Below are 15,727 nucleotides of genomic sequence, written 5' to 3' on the forward strand. Positions count from 1 at the left end.
GAGAAGTGCATTATGGACAAGGAGTGTTATACTTGAATGCCCGAAAAGTTTGAAGATATAATCAAGTTGGCTGACCATACTTGTAAAGGAGTTGCTAAAGCTATCAGTCTGATAGACAGGATTTCCTTGATTGCATTCATTCAAGTCTCAGAAGCTGGGATTACTCTATTATGAGTCATGTCTTTCCACATTTACGTGCCTTATCATAATTTACATCTTTTAACTTGTTCCAAAGCAACCATTAACAGAGTAATTTAAGCTCACATAAGTGTGCCTACCAACTTGCCCAACCTTGTATTTTAAGTAACCTTTATATGCATAACAGTTTAAGATGTCTCTAGTAGTTACTTAAAGTATAATTCTAGAAATCTCTGGAAGCTCTGCATTAAGTGACTAGTATTTTCTCACTGGTTAACTTTTTACTGCAGTATTATATAAATATTTTCTGATTGGTTTATTATTGTCATGAAAATTTCTCTTGGATATAAAAATGGTTGTTTTATGCTGGGCAACATCTTTAGGTCCTGTTCTTCATCAAGCAGTGAGATCCCCTGTTACTCTTCTGTTCCTGTCCTCTTCATACTAACATTTCTTTAAACGATCATGAAGCAATATTAAGATCATTTTAACGATCTTAATATTGTGCTTCTTAATGTCCAGCTCACTTGCTATGTATTCTTAATGGGTGATCCCAGGCAACTTGCCAGAGGAATAAGCTTGAAGGTCAAGTAAGTGTACTTAAAAAAAAATGTTTGTTGTCATTGAGCAATTGATATAAAGAACTGCTGTTAAGGCTGCATATTTACTGAACAAAGATAGACAGAGGATGTTCAGGGCATGTGGATACTTCAGAAGGTATTAGAAGAGTCCGTACGTACATAAAGGGACTTGTTTCTACACTGGCTCCCGAGGGCTTCCTTTTTTTGTACAATGGCATATTGCCAGTAGATTGAGCACAATCGTTTCAGATGTCATTTAGCTCCTGGAAACTGAGTGCCTCAAGCTGAATTTCCACAATTGTAATCTCATTTTGACATTGAGTCTTTGCGCAAACAAGATCTTAAGCCTGTGCGCATAAGGATTTATTGGGAGATGTGCCAATGTAACTTGGTCAAAGAAAGGAATATCTTAGAAGGGAAGGGATCAACAGCTACAGGAACTTAAAAATGGACTTAACAGAGCCTCAGATCTGGCAACTGAAGTTGAAGTCATTGAAATCACAAATAGGAAGGGACAAATACAGTGATGGAAGAGATCTTAGAGATGGTTAGGAGCAAGACTATGGACTGAAGACAAATTCATGGTGATTTTTTAATCGGGGGACTATGTAGGTCCATCCACATTCAACTCACACCATCCAGGCCATGCTGTCTTCTTGCTGCTGCCATCAAGAGGGAAGTACAGCAGCCTTGGATCCCACACCACCAGGTTCATGAACAATTATTACTATTCAACCATCAGGCTCCTGAACTAGAGTGGATAACTACACTCACTACACAGCCTATGGATTCACTTTCAGTGACCTTCTCAGTATTTAATTAATTAATTTGTATTTGCACTGTTTGACTTCTTTTCCACATTGGCTGTTCGTCAGTCTTTGCAAGTGGTTTTTAATTGATTCAGTTGTATTTCCTTGTTGTACTGTGAATGGCTGTCTGAAAGCGAATCTCGGGTCATATATGGTGACATTAGTGTACTTTGATAATAAATTTGAACTTGGAGACAAATGACCATAATGTTAAGCAAAAAACAAGCAGGAACTGAGGTGGTCAAACAATTTCTTGTTGTTTGGTCCAGATCCCAGATACTGCAGTCTCCAGGATTTGCTTTGAGTTGGGTAACAAGGTTGAGGACACACTCCTGTATGTGAGGAGTAGAACACTAAAGGCATTTGTTTGTAGGCAATCCAGAGTAAATAACGGCTTGGATGGGTATTTGACCACAGATGAGCTGAGGCAAGAGTGGAGTCAAGCCATGTAACTGAGTGGGGATGTGTGTTGTAAGTAATGGGCAGGTTTGTGGCCAAGGCCAAATGTGAGGTCAATCAGGGTTTGTCTAAGGCAGTTGAAAGGAGAGAAGGGTGGAGTCAGTAGCTGGGGAATAGTATTGTGACTGTTATTTTGATCTTTTCCATATTTTGCTGATGGAAATTACTAATCATCCAGTGCTGGATTCTGACATTTACTGACATTTGAGTTGGTCATGGGATGTAACGGTGAGATGGGGCTCAGTTCCTAAGCAAGCTGGAGAAGGGGTTTCCGCCCAAAATATCAACTGTGCTTTTTCCATAGATGCTGTTTAGACTGCTGAGTTCCTGCAGCATTTTGTGTGTTGTATGGAAAAAAAACACTTGGCCCATGTATCACTGCACAGTCTTTCTACATAAGTAGGGACAGATCAGAAAAGTTTTTGTAAGAAGGAATACCCATAGAGGTGACATAATATCAGTTCTTTTGCAAACATGAATTCATAAATCATAATTTTTTATATTTAATAAAGGTAAGCCCTTATTCCGTTTGGTCAAGTGTAGGATTATACCCAATACCAAATGCAAATGTATCTTTATATGTTTTGTTCTGATATGTTCCTTCAAAAGATAGTGTAATGCACATTCCAGAGAACCCCAAAGTACTTTCTTGTGTGTTCAAACTGCCATTTTATTAACTTGTGGTTTTCTATAAAATTAACTTCTGCTGATGGCCTCGTGAGAATTGTTCACGGTCATAGTACAGAGTATTGTGGGGTTAGTTTACTTAAAAGATTAGGATTTATTATCGACCATTATCCCTCCATTTTATTTTGAAGCTCTTGACTATTATCTTTAATCTGAAGTTATATAATTGTTTTTGATGAAATAATATTCTGAAGTGCATCAGGCGTATGAGTAAATATCAGATGAAGTATTTGTTGGTAAACCTTTTTGAGCTTGAATTCAGCTCCCTATCCCCTGTTCTGCCCATCACTTCTCCTTTTCCCTCGTTGCATCAGAACTACCTTGAGAACTTAGTTTATTACAAAGCATTAATCGTGCATGCTGCCTTTATTATGGAAGATTTGAACATTACTTCTAGCTATTTAATATTATTCTAGTTATTACTTCTATTTCAAGTTTATTGCATCTAGTTTCACTCCCAGCTGAATTCAGTGTCTTTTATGCACATTTTGTCCATCAAAACATGGAGGAATCATCATGAACTCCCACAGCCCCCCGATGACCTTATGACTTCATTCTCTTGAGGCCAATGTGAGAGTGTTCTGCTCGAAGGTGAACCCACGTGGCCCAGATAGGGTACCTGGCTGGGGACTAAAGACCTGTGCTGATTGACTGGCTGGAGTGTTCACCTGTATTTTTAACCTTGTTGCTTCAGCAAACTGAGATACCCAGCTGCTTCAAGCAGGCTTCAAGTATACCAGTGCCTATGAAGAACGTGGTAACCTGCCTCAATGACTATCATCCAGTAGCACTTACATCCACAGTGATGAAGTGTTTTGAGAGGTTGGTGATGAAACTTATCAACTCCTGCCTCAGAAGCAACTTGGATCTGCTCCAATTTGCCTACCGTCACAACAGGTCAACAGCAGATGCCATTTCATTGGCTCCTCACTCAACCCTGGAATATTTGGACAGTAAAGGTGCGTACATCAGGATGTTTTTCATTGATTACAGCTTTGCATTCAGTACTATTGTCCCCTCAAAACTAACCAATAAGCTTCAAGACATTGGCTTTAATACCTCCTTGTGCAATTGGATCCTTTATTTACTCGTTTGCAGAGTGAGGAATTCCGGTCATTTTGGATTAGCAACAACATCTCCTTCACAACCTCCCTGAGCACAGGTGCACCACAAGGCTATGTGCCTAGACCCGGCTCACGTCACTTTACACCTATGGCGTGAGACTAACCACAAATCTAGTGCCGTATTTAAGTTGGCTGATGACATCCCTGTCGTAGGCTAAATCAAAAGTGGTGATGAGTCAGCACGTTACCTCTTACCCATTGTCAGTAGGATCAAGGAACTGATTATTGACTTGGGAGGAGGAAGCAGGAGGTCCGAGAGCCAGTCTGCATCAAAGTATCAGAGGTGGAGAGGGTCAGCGATCTTAAATTCGTCGGTGAAATCATTTCGGAGGATCTATCCTGGGCTTAGCATGTAAGTGCCATTACAACAAAAGCATGGCAGGGGCTCTAATTAGAAATTTGTCAAGATTCGGCATGTCATTTAAAACTATGATGAACTTCTACAGATGTGTAGTGGAGAGCATATTGACTAGTTGCATCACGGCCTGGTATAGAAACACCAATGCCCTTGTATGAAAATGTCTACAAAAAGTAGTGGTCCGCCCAGTAAGGCCCTCTCGTCCTCTGAGCACATCTACACAGAGTACTTTTGCAGAAAAGCAGAATCTTTGGGGAGCCATGGGGACCCCCACCACCCAGGTCATGCGTTCTTCTTGCTGCTGTCCTCAGGACTCACCCCCCACCAGGTTCAGGAGCAATTACTACCCCTTAACCATCAGGCTCTTAAACCAGAGGGGTAACATCACTCACCTTCACTCGTCCTAACACTGAACCGGATTCACTTTCAAGGACTCGTGTTCTTGATATTTATTTCTTATTCATTTGTTTGTTTGTTATTGTTTTCTCTTACTTTTCTGTATTTGCACAGTTTGTGTTTATTTTGCACATTGGTTGTTGACAATCCTGTGGTCTTTCATTGATTCAATTGTCTTTCTTGTAATTACTGTGAATGCCCACAAGAAAATTAATCTCAGGGTTATGTGTGGTGACATATATGTACTCTGATAATAAATTTACTTTGAACTTTATTGGCTTTATGGGTTCAAAGAGCTAAAAATTTAAATTGGAATCTAAGTCTACTAACTACATGTACTTCTCTGTCTTTCGCCCGGGTAATGCCTTCTCTTCCCCCCCCCCCCCCCCCCAATGCAGATCAATGAAAGAAGGCCAGGAATTGCTTTGCCCATACATTTTGTATAAATGAGAATCTATCGGTCTTCCTCAGTAAGGAAGGGTTGAACTTGCTTTTTACCATTCTTCTACCCAAATTCAGGAGCTGGTAGCGCAGTCCCAAAGACCAAGTAGAGGGCACAATGCGGACCTATGGGGTTGAGGTGTAGGGGTTTTGCTGGCAGCCGGCTGTTCAGAACCTGTTCTCTCCTTGGCATTACGAGGGCTTCAAAGAAAGGAGCCATCAGGACTGCCACAGGGGCCTCAAGATGGTTATGGGTCAAGAGGAGTGACTTGTGGACCTGTGCCATTGGGATACAAACCAGGGCCTGATCAATCCTGGCTGGGTCACCTTGGTGGGAATGTCTGATGCTGAAAAACCTGGAATGCCCAGTGACCCTATGTCACACCACTGATGATGTGTCCCAATACATCCAAGGATGTATCTCAGAGTCTTCCCTCCAGTTAACTGGGGGGCTATTTAAATAATACAACTGAAGAAGCGAGATTTTGGCCTTGTTTTCTTTGACAGCAGATGACCTAGGGCATAGATCAAAAACAAACATCTCCAAGGCATGGCTGTATGTTCCTTCTTGCAATGAGGTTCATTGCAGAGTAACACACACAGAATGCCTGAGGAACTCAGCAGGCCAGGTAGCATCAATAGAGAGGAACAAACAGTCAATCTTTCATCAGTCCTGGTGCCCCTCCTCAACCCCCCATTTTCCAACTCTCTCATGGTCTACTGTCCTCTACTACTACATTATATCCCTTTCTTCTGTCCTTTATGTCTTGCACCTGTCACCTCCTAGCTTCTCATTTCATCCTCTCTGCTCCACTTTCCTTTCACCTGGTTTCACCTATCCCCTGCCAGTTTGCTCTCCCCCACCCCCCCCCCAACATCACCTTCTAATTCTGGTTTCTTCCTCATCTCTTTCCAGTCCTAATGAAGGGTCTCGGCCTGAAACATTGGCTGTTTATTCCGCTCCATAGGTGCTGCCTGACCTGCTGAGTTCCTCCAACATTTTGTGTGTGTTCTGGATTTCCAGCATCTGCAGAATCTCCTGTGTTTATTCAGTGCAGGGCTCCTACCACTCAAGTGCAGCTATTTTGTCTGCAGGTGGAAGAGTTTACATTGGGGAGGGTGTCTCGTAAATGTAGGTGAACTGATGTAGAAATACAAGGATGTTGAAATAATAGGATGGAGCAATGCACTGCACTTATTCGAAGTCCACATCTGGAAACTAATGTTTAACTGAAAGATAGTGAAACAATCAAAGGAAGGTATTACCTGTAGAATAGTGTGATTGTTAGTGGATCATGCAGATTTTGCTCAATGCAGAACCACTCTAAGGACTTGTTTTACAGAACTGATCATAAAGTGAAGGTATAACCTTTATACTGGTTAGTCTCCTAATAAATCCATATGTGAATGAGATTGTTTCTGTAGGTCTCTTAATTCGGTGTAAATTTAGTTCCATATAGCACTAAGTAACACAAACAGCCCGAATCCCATAAATATCTTCTTTCATTTAATAATTTAATTTAATGTAGTTATTTATCTAAAGGGATACAGCATGGATTTGGCCCTTCTGGCTCTTGAAGTCATACCGTCCTGCAGTTCCCCGATTTAATCCAAAGCCTAATCACAGGACGATTTACAATGACTGATTAACCTACCAACGGGTATGAAACCGCAGGAAACTGGGAGGGAAGTGCAGCATCCAGAGGAAACCCACACGGTCACGGGGAGAACGTACAAATTCCTTATGAATATTGGTGGGCATTGAACCCAGGTCGCAGGTACTGTGAATGGTTGTGCCCACCACTCCGCTACTGTGACACATAAAGTTGGGGTGTGATGCTAAGTGATTAATTTTTGATTTTCAGCAATGTACGTAAATGCCGGAGAAGCACAGCAATCTTTCATTTTGGCTAATCGTGCTTTATCTGCCTTTGTAGCACTGGCGTGCATGATCATCTCAGAGAGATAACCTTGTTCATGTTGTGCTTAGAATATAGCGGAGTTGTGCTCAAAGTCAGTGCTTGTGTTCCTGGAAACTTTGACATCATAAGTTTTTAAGTGGAGTGTATGGGGGCTCATGTATGTTTTCATGGTACCTGGATTGAGGTTTCTATAACTAGACATCGCCAGAGCCGTAGAGGACAATGCTGTGCTCCACCAGAATCAGAGCAGAAGGCTACACCACTATGTCAGGTTCCTTATAATTACAGGTGTCCCCCACTTTACGAATGTTTGCTTTATGCCACTTCGCTTTTACAAAAGACCTACATTAGTAACCTGTTTTCGCATTACAAAGAAGATTTTCGCTTTTACCAACATCTTTCCGATATAAATTAATGGTTCTTCGCTTTACGCCATTTCACCTAAGAAAGGTTTCATAGGAACGCTCTACCTTTGTAAAGGGGGGTGGCACCTGTATTGGCTTTCTGAGACTGATGTATCAAGGATGTAGACCATCCTGCAAGTTCAACAAATACAGTGAAAAAAATGAAGGCAGATAAATACTTGTTGATATTATGACTTTAAGGAAACTAGGAAAGACAAATAATCACAACTTTAGTTTGAGTAAAACTGTTTCTAACAATTCAATAAGTTAATAGGTACATTTAATGTCGGAGAAATGAGTAGAATATACACCCTGAAATTCTTCTTCTTCGCAAGCATCCATGAAAACAGAGGAGTGCCACAAAGAATGAATGACAGTTAAATGTTAAAACTCCAAAGCCCCCTCCCCAGCTCCCCCCCCACACACAAGCAGCAGCAAAGCAACGCCCCCCCCACAACCCCAGCAGCAAAGGAGCATCGGCACCCCCATCGAGCACTCACTTGTGCAGCGAGCATCAATAAAGACACAAACTTGCAGTACCCAAAACACTACTCGTTCGCCCAATAATTCACCATAGCACAAGCCCCCTCTCTCCCCAATAAGGGAAAAAGAGGTGTCCCCGTTCTGTTTGTTTTTCAATATTAGTTGATGGTGATGGATGCAACTTTTGGGCGAGGAATTTCAGCTAACACTCAAATTAGATTATTATGACTGACGTGCTCCTGAATATTTTTGAGTAATGCTTTACTCAGAGGAAAAACAATCTGCTGGAGATTTGTCTTTTGCTGAGTAGATATTCTGGGATGAAAACCAGTTCCTGATGCAGGGTTTCAACCTGAAATACTGACAGTTCCTTTCCTCGTGTGAATGCTGCTCAGCCCACTGATTTCTTCCAGCAGATTATTTATTGCTCCAGATTCCAGCATTTATAGTCTCTGACTTTTCTCAGTTGTTTAATTTATTTCTAGATAATAAACTGTAGCATGCTAAGGCTAGCTGTAGTTTAATTGATGGCTACTCCAAAATGATTTGGATTCTCTTACTGTTGATTATAACTCTCTGTTTTAGGAATAACTTGGATGTAGTTCTGAATTTAGGACAATGTGTATTCATATGCTAGTTTTTCATTTAACAGTCAACAAAAAAAATCTCCAGCTTTGTTCAAAAAAGTGTTGGTTCCAATTTAAAATTGAAATCCTGTTAGATTGCAGAATTTCACAAAAGAAGGATTTCATCAGTATCCAAACAACTCTAAATTTGTTAGATTAATCCACATATAAAAACAGAATGAATTGCTAACATCAGAGATGTTACATTTAAACACCTTTTGTGTTTAAAGCCCCTAGCTGCTTCATTACAAGAAATCCATTTGGTAAAGGAAGTAAATGTTAGGACCTTGGGAAAACTAGGAACAATGGACAAATCCCGCAAGTTTTGAGGAAGTAAAGAAATTGCATGGGCTAATAAATATTTCCAAAATTCTGTTTTATTTCAGATTTCTAGTACAGGAGAGCTTTTTATTTCATAGTTTCAGCATGTTTGCATGTTCTGGTTCAAGTTACCTTTCTTCAGCATGAAGGGTCTCGGCCCGAAACGTCGACACTGCTTTTCCCTCTTGATGCTGCCTGGCCTGCTGTGTTCCACCAGCATTTTGTGTGTGTTGTTTGAATTTCCAGCATCTGCAGATTTCCTCGTGTTTGTTTCTTCCGCTTAACCTTGTTTGATTTCTAATTTTCTATGCTTCAGTAAAATTTCATCAACCTGAAATATTAATATTTTTCTGTCTCCTTAGAGGCTGCTGACCAGTTGAGTATTTCTGACATTTTGTCTTTATGTTTTGGTACAATTCACTTAGACTCTTTTGACTTCGGCCACCTTTAGTGATGTGAACGTACACCCCACTCTGCGATCTCTTTAAAATGATACCAGTTTATGCTGCCATTCCTAATTGTACTGAAGCACATCACAGCAAACTTCACTGCATTAAATTGATCTGCCTTCAGAATGTTAATGTTGGTACACACCATAAATTTTCTTCATGCTTGCTACTTTTTTCAGTTTCTTTTTTGTCTGTAGACTGAAATTATGTTTTTATTTTCGGGTCAACGCTGGGGGAAATTACCATCTTGTAAAAAATGAACATTCACCTTTTTTTATTATTCTATACCTTGGTAAATGTTCAGTTTCAGCTGGCCTTTTCCTTTTAATTGTGTCATATTTAATTTTGCCTTTAATATGATGGTGTGGCGACCCACTTCCTAGCGCACTCGAACCGGCTCACAAATAGTCAGCGCGCCGGCACAAAGGCCAGTCCCAAAAGGGCGCCAGGTCTGTTTCACCAACAAAGGGAAAAGCCCGCGCGGGACTGTGAATTTGTGCCCCCTACAGCATCTGCGCGCGGGACAGGACTGTGAATACGTACCCCCTACAGCATCCGCGCGTAGGACAGGACTGTGAATACGTGCCCCCTACAGCATCCGCGCGCGGGACAGGACCGTGAATACGTGCCCCCTAAAGCATCCGCGCTTGGGGAGGGCGGGATCAGGGAGGTTTTAAAGTGAGGCCGCGAAGTTCGAATAAAATCTTTTTTAACTGCAGTTTACCGACTCCGTGTCGTTATTTTAGCGCTGCGTGTAGCACACTGCTACAATTGGTGACCCCGACGGCCCAAACGATATTTGGACCGGAGATGAACGACGCCGCATCTGTTCATGCAGTTTCGTTGAAACTGCCAAGCTTCCGGACGCTGCAACCTCACGAAGCCGAAGCCCAATTCCACGTTTGGCAGATAACCTCAGAGGACACCCGTTACTACTACGTGGTGAGCTCCCTCGACCAGGACACAGCGGCCCAGGTTGAGGAGTTCATACAGTCTCCCCCAGCGGACAGCAAATACACGGAATTCAAAGCCCTGCTCATAAGGACTTTCGGACTCTCATGGCGCGAGCGGGCTACCCGTTTACTGCACCTGGATGGTTTGGGGGACAGACCTCCATCGGCTTTAATGAATGAGATGTTGTCTCTGGCCAACGGACACACACCTTGCCTCATGTTTGAGCAGGCATTCCTGGAGCAGCTGCCCAAGGACATACGCCTGCTGCTGTCTGACGTGGATTTCAGTGACACCCGGAAGGTTGCAGCCCGGGCGGACTTGCTGTGGAACGCCAAGAAGGTGAGTTGGGCGTCCGTCGCACAGATCAGCAGGTCACGCTCCCAGCAGCAAACCAGACCTGGCCCGGCCACAGAGCCCCCTAACCACAGAGGCAGGGGTGAGGAGTCCAACGAAAAATGGTGCTTCTACCACCAGCGGTGGGGCGCAGAAGCCTGCCGCTGTCGCCCGCCCTGCAAGTTCCCGGGAAACACCAGGGCCAGCCACCGCTGATGGCTACGGCGGCTGGCCATCGGGATAGCCTCCTGTATGTGTGGGACAAGAGGTCGGGACGCTGTTTTTTGGTCAACACCAGTGCAGAGATCAGCGTCTTACCTCCGACGAGTTATGACACCCGCAACAGGGCACCGGGTCCCACCCTGAGGGCCGTGAACGGCAGCACAGTGAGGACCTAAGGCACCCGTACGGTGCAGCTACAGTTCGGCTCCAGCCGGTTCACGTGGGACTTCACACTGGCCGCCGTAGCCCAACCGCTCCTGGGCGCGGATTTTTAGCAGGCTCACAGCCTACTGGTCGACCTGCTCAGGAAGGGACTGGTCCACGCCGAGACCTTTCAGACGTTCTCCCTGGGTGCAGCCCAGTTGCCAGCCCCTGACCTCGACTCCATCACGCTGTCCGACAACGACTTCACCAGGGTCCTGGTGGATTTCCCATCGGTTCTGGCACCGCAGTTCACAGCGACCATGCCCCAACATGGCGTACAACACCACATCCCGACCCAGGGACCACCCCTCCACGCCCGCGCTCGGCGGCTTCCCCCGGACATGCTCTGACTGGCGAAGGAGGAGTTCAAGAGGATGGAGGAATTGGGGATCATACGGCGGTCCGACAGCCCATGGGCCTCCTCCCTGCACATGGTGCCCAAAGCGACAGGGGGCTGGAGACCATACGGTGACTACCGCAGGCTGAACGAGGCTACAACACTGGACCGCTACCCTGTGCCGTATATTCAGGACTTTGCAGCGCACGGATCTTCTCCGAGGTAGACCTCGTCCGAGGATACCATCAGATCCCGATGCATCTGGACGACGTCCCCAAAACGGCTCTCATCACCCCGTTCGGCCTTTTCGAGTTCCTCCACATGCCGTTCGGCCTGAAGAATGCCACACAGACGTTCCAGCGGTTAATGGACGCGGTGGGACACAACCTGGACTTCGCTTTCATCAATTTGGACGACATCCTGATAGCCAGCAGCAGTCGTCAGGAGCATCTGTCCCACCTCTGTCAACTCTACGCCCTACTGAGTGAATACGGTCTAACAATCAACCCGGCCAAATGCCAGTTCGTGCTCGACACCATCGACTTCCTGGGACACAGGATTACTAAAGACGGGGCAACCCCTCTGCCCGCTAAGGTAGACGCAGTCCGCCATTTCCCCCAACCCACCACGATCAAAGGCCTTCGGGAATTCATAGGTATGGTCAATTTCTACCACCGCTTCCTCCCTTCAGCTGCCCGAATCATGCGCCCCCTGTTCGCCCTGATGTCAGGTCCGGGCAAGGACGTTACCTGGGACGAGGAGTCCGCCGCCGCTTTCATTACAACGAAAGAAGCCCTGGCGAATGCCGTGATGCTAGTGCACCCCAGAATGGACGTCCCTACCACCCTCACAGTGGACGCATCTAACACGGCAGTCGGTGGGGTACTGGAGCAACTCATCAAGGGTCGCTGGCAACCCCTGGCGTTTTTCAGCAAACACCTGCGGCCACCCGAGCTCAAATACAGTGCTTTCAACCGGGAACTGTTGGCGCTATACCTGGCAATCCGGCATTTCGGGTACTTCTTAGAAGGTAGGCCCTTCACCGCGTTCACGGACCACAAGCCGCTTACCTTTACGTTCACGAAGGTGTCCAATCCCTGGTTATCCCGCCAGCAGCGCCATCTGTCCTACATCTCTGAATACACGACGGGTGTCCGGCTCGTCTCTGGTAAGGACAATGTCGTGGCGGACGTGCTCTCGTGCCCAAACATTCATGCCCTTTCCCAAGGGGTAGACTTTGAGGCGCTGGCAGAGGCGCAGCAGGCAGACGAGGAGATCCCTAGTTACAGAACTGCAGTCTCCGGTTTGCAGCTCCAGGACCTCCCTGTAGGCCCAGGTGAGAGGACCCTACTCTGTGACGTCACCACCGGTCAACCCCGTCCCGTTGTCCCGGCAAACTGGCGACGATGTGTTTTCGACTCCATTCATAACTTAGCGCACCCCTCCATCAGGAACCGTCCAGGTGGTCTCCAGCAGGTTCGTTTGGCACGGACTCCGCAAGCAGGTCAGTGAATGGGCCAAAACATGCACGTACTACCAGATGGCCAAGGTGCAGCAGCACACCAAAGCTCTGCTGCAGCAGTTCCACCCCACCCACCGGTGTTTTGACCACATTCATGTGGATATCGTGGGCCCTTTGCCAGTGTCACGCGGAGCGCGGCACCTCCTCACTATCGTGGACCGGTTCACCAGATGGCCAGAGGCGATCCTGCTCACCGACACCACCTCTGAATCTTGCGCCCGGGCACTGATCGCCACCTCTTTCTTGTATCCTGGGCAAATCTTTTAGAATTTTGTCTTTATAAATTGCTCTTCAGTGACTGAATGGACTATAATTGTTGAATTTATCCTGTTTTCCAAAAAGAGGTGGAATAGTTGTAAATATACCATCCTCAATGTCTTTGGTATCGTCAAGTCACTTTTATTGTCATTTTGACCATAACTGCTGGTACAGTGCATATTAAAAATGAGACAACGTTTTTCAGGACCATGGTTTACATGACACAGTACAAAAACTAGACTGAACTACGTAAAAAAACAACACAGAGAAGGCTACACTAGACTACAGACCTACAAAGGACTGTGTAAAATGCACAAAATCAGTGCAGGAATTACAGTAAATAATAAACGGGACAATAGGGCAAGGTGTCAGTCCAGGCTCTGGGTATTGAGGACGCTGCTGGGCTTTCTTTGCTATGGAGCTGGTGTTGAGACACCAGGTGAGATTCTCCACCAGGTGAACACCAAGAAATTTGGTGCTCTTTACGATCTCTACCGAGGAGCCGTTGATTTTCAGTGGGGAGTGGTCGCTCCGTGCCCTCCTGAAGTCAACAACCATCTCTTTTGTTCACATTAAGAGAAGGTTGTTGGCTCTGCACCAGTCCGTTAGCCATTGCACCTCCTCCCTGTAAGCTGACTGGTCGTTCTTGCTGATGAGACCCACCACAGTCGTGTTTGGTATGTTACCAAAGACTCTAGCAAATTTCTACAGGTGTACCCTGGAGAGCATTGTGACTGGTTGCATTACCATCTGTTATGGAGGGGCCACCGGACATGAATGGAAAAAGCTAGGAAAGGGTTGTAAACTCGGCCAGCTCCATCATGAACACTAGCCTCCACACCGTTGAGGTCATCTTCAATAGATAATGCCTTAAAAAGGTAGTGTCCATCAGTAAGGACCCCCACCATCCAGGAAATGTGCTTTTCTTGCTACTATCTTTCGGGAGGAGGTACAGGAGCCTGAAGACACATACTGAACATATTAGAGTCAGCTTCTTTCCCTCCACCATCAGATTACTGCATAGACCATGGACATTACTTTGCTTTTTACACTGCTTAATTTTTTTCATATTTCCTATTGTAAATTATTAAGTATTGCATTGTACTTTTGCAAAATGAGAATTTTCACAACCTTTTTCAGTGATGATAAACCCAATTCTGATTCTCTAGCACGCCACTATTTTGAAGAAAGATGAGGTCCAAGCTTATATAATTGTCACTCAGTAACCTTGGACCCACCCAAAATGGTTTTCTTCCATACTCCTCCAGAACCATTTATTTCCAATTGACAGATTCTGTAAAAGGTTTTGTATTTTGTCAATTAAAAGATGTATCAGAATATCTGAACGATTTCTACTTCTTTGTTGATCTTTCTTTGGTAGTCTTCCTCAGTGTTCCACACTGTATTTGATCCCTGGTCACTGCAGGATATCTTCAGCAGTTACAGTTCTGTTAACATAACCGCAGGGTTATTTTTAGGGATAAAAATCTGGGAAAGTTGTCCAAGTTGTGACAAAATCGCATGGCATGTGCAAAGATAAGGCTTCATACTGAATATTTTGTCATCTGCAAGCTTGTTTCCAACCAATATCATGTATTTTTAAAGGTAGCGTTGTTTTGGTTTGGAGTCTGTTGCAAATGCTGAGGTGGAGTCTTGAGGAGATTGAAACCAGATAATCATATAAAATCTGTTCTGATGCAAAACATATCAAAGAACAGTTGCACTTATGTAGTTAGCTTGCTGTATATTTGGAATGAGTATGTATAAAAACCATGAAATGGTTGGTGATTAGAAGGAAATCTGGAGGGAGACATTGAAGTTTATGATACCTCTGATACGGGACTGGATATACAAAGATTGATTCAACATTTATATTTATGTATTCCATGTACATTGAAACATGCAGTGAAATGAATCATTTAACAACCAACACACCTAGGGATGTACTAGAGGCAGTCTACAAGTGTCACCACACATTCTGGTGCCAAAAGAGCATGCCCACAGTTCTCAGCAGAACAACGACAAAACGGAAATCCTGCTCCTTCCTCCCATACACATGCTCGGATCTCCAACCTCAGGTGTTAATTTTTTATTTCTAACTTCTGGAAAGGACGCAGAGGAGATTTGCAATGATATTGCCAGGTCTGGAGGGACTCTGTTATTGAGAGCTTGTGCAGGTTGGAAGCAGAGGCGAGTGAGAGGTGATCTCATGGAGTTGCATAAAATCATGAGGGGGCGTAGACCAGGGGAATCAAAGACTAAGGAAATACAGTGGGATAAAGCCGAAAGGGGAGAGGTTTCATAGGAACCTGACGGCCAACTTTTTCATGCAGAGGGTGGTCCATATATGGAATGAGCTGACAAAGGATAGTTGAAGCAGCTGCATTGACAACATTTAAAAGGCACTTTGACAGGTACATTGATAAAAAGGTTTAGAGAAATATGGAAGAAAAGTAGCAAATGGGATCAGGTAAGACAGGAATTTTGTTCATTTGGACTGGTTGAACTAGTCTTATATCTGAGTTATATGACTGACATTATCTAACTCCTTGTACAATTGTAAACATGTTAAGGATTCACTCATATGCATTGGTGGAGTGAAGACAGTTGTAGACTATTTACTGTTTAATTTATTTTTTATTCCATAACCTAGCACCAGACTTCAATTTTCCTTTTACAGAGCACAATCCAAACCTTTC

The 15,727-nt window shown here is 44.4% G+C and overlaps 1 protein-coding gene across 4 annotated transcripts in view; it reads left to right on the top strand.

Moving 5' to 3' along the window:
• Positions 1-15,727, top strand: part of inpp5b (inositol polyphosphate-5-phosphatase B) — a 194,884-nt gene that overhangs the window by 98,073 nt on the left and 81,084 nt on the right. The gene's annotated exons all lie outside the window — the stretch shown is intronic.

The sequence above is a fragment of the Hypanus sabinus genome, chromosome 30, assembly GCF_030144855.1.
Source record: "Hypanus sabinus isolate sHypSab1 chromosome 30, sHypSab1.hap1, whole genome shotgun sequence".
Lineage (NCBI taxonomy): Eukaryota > Metazoa > Chordata > Chondrichthyes > Myliobatiformes > Dasyatidae > Hypanus > Hypanus sabinus.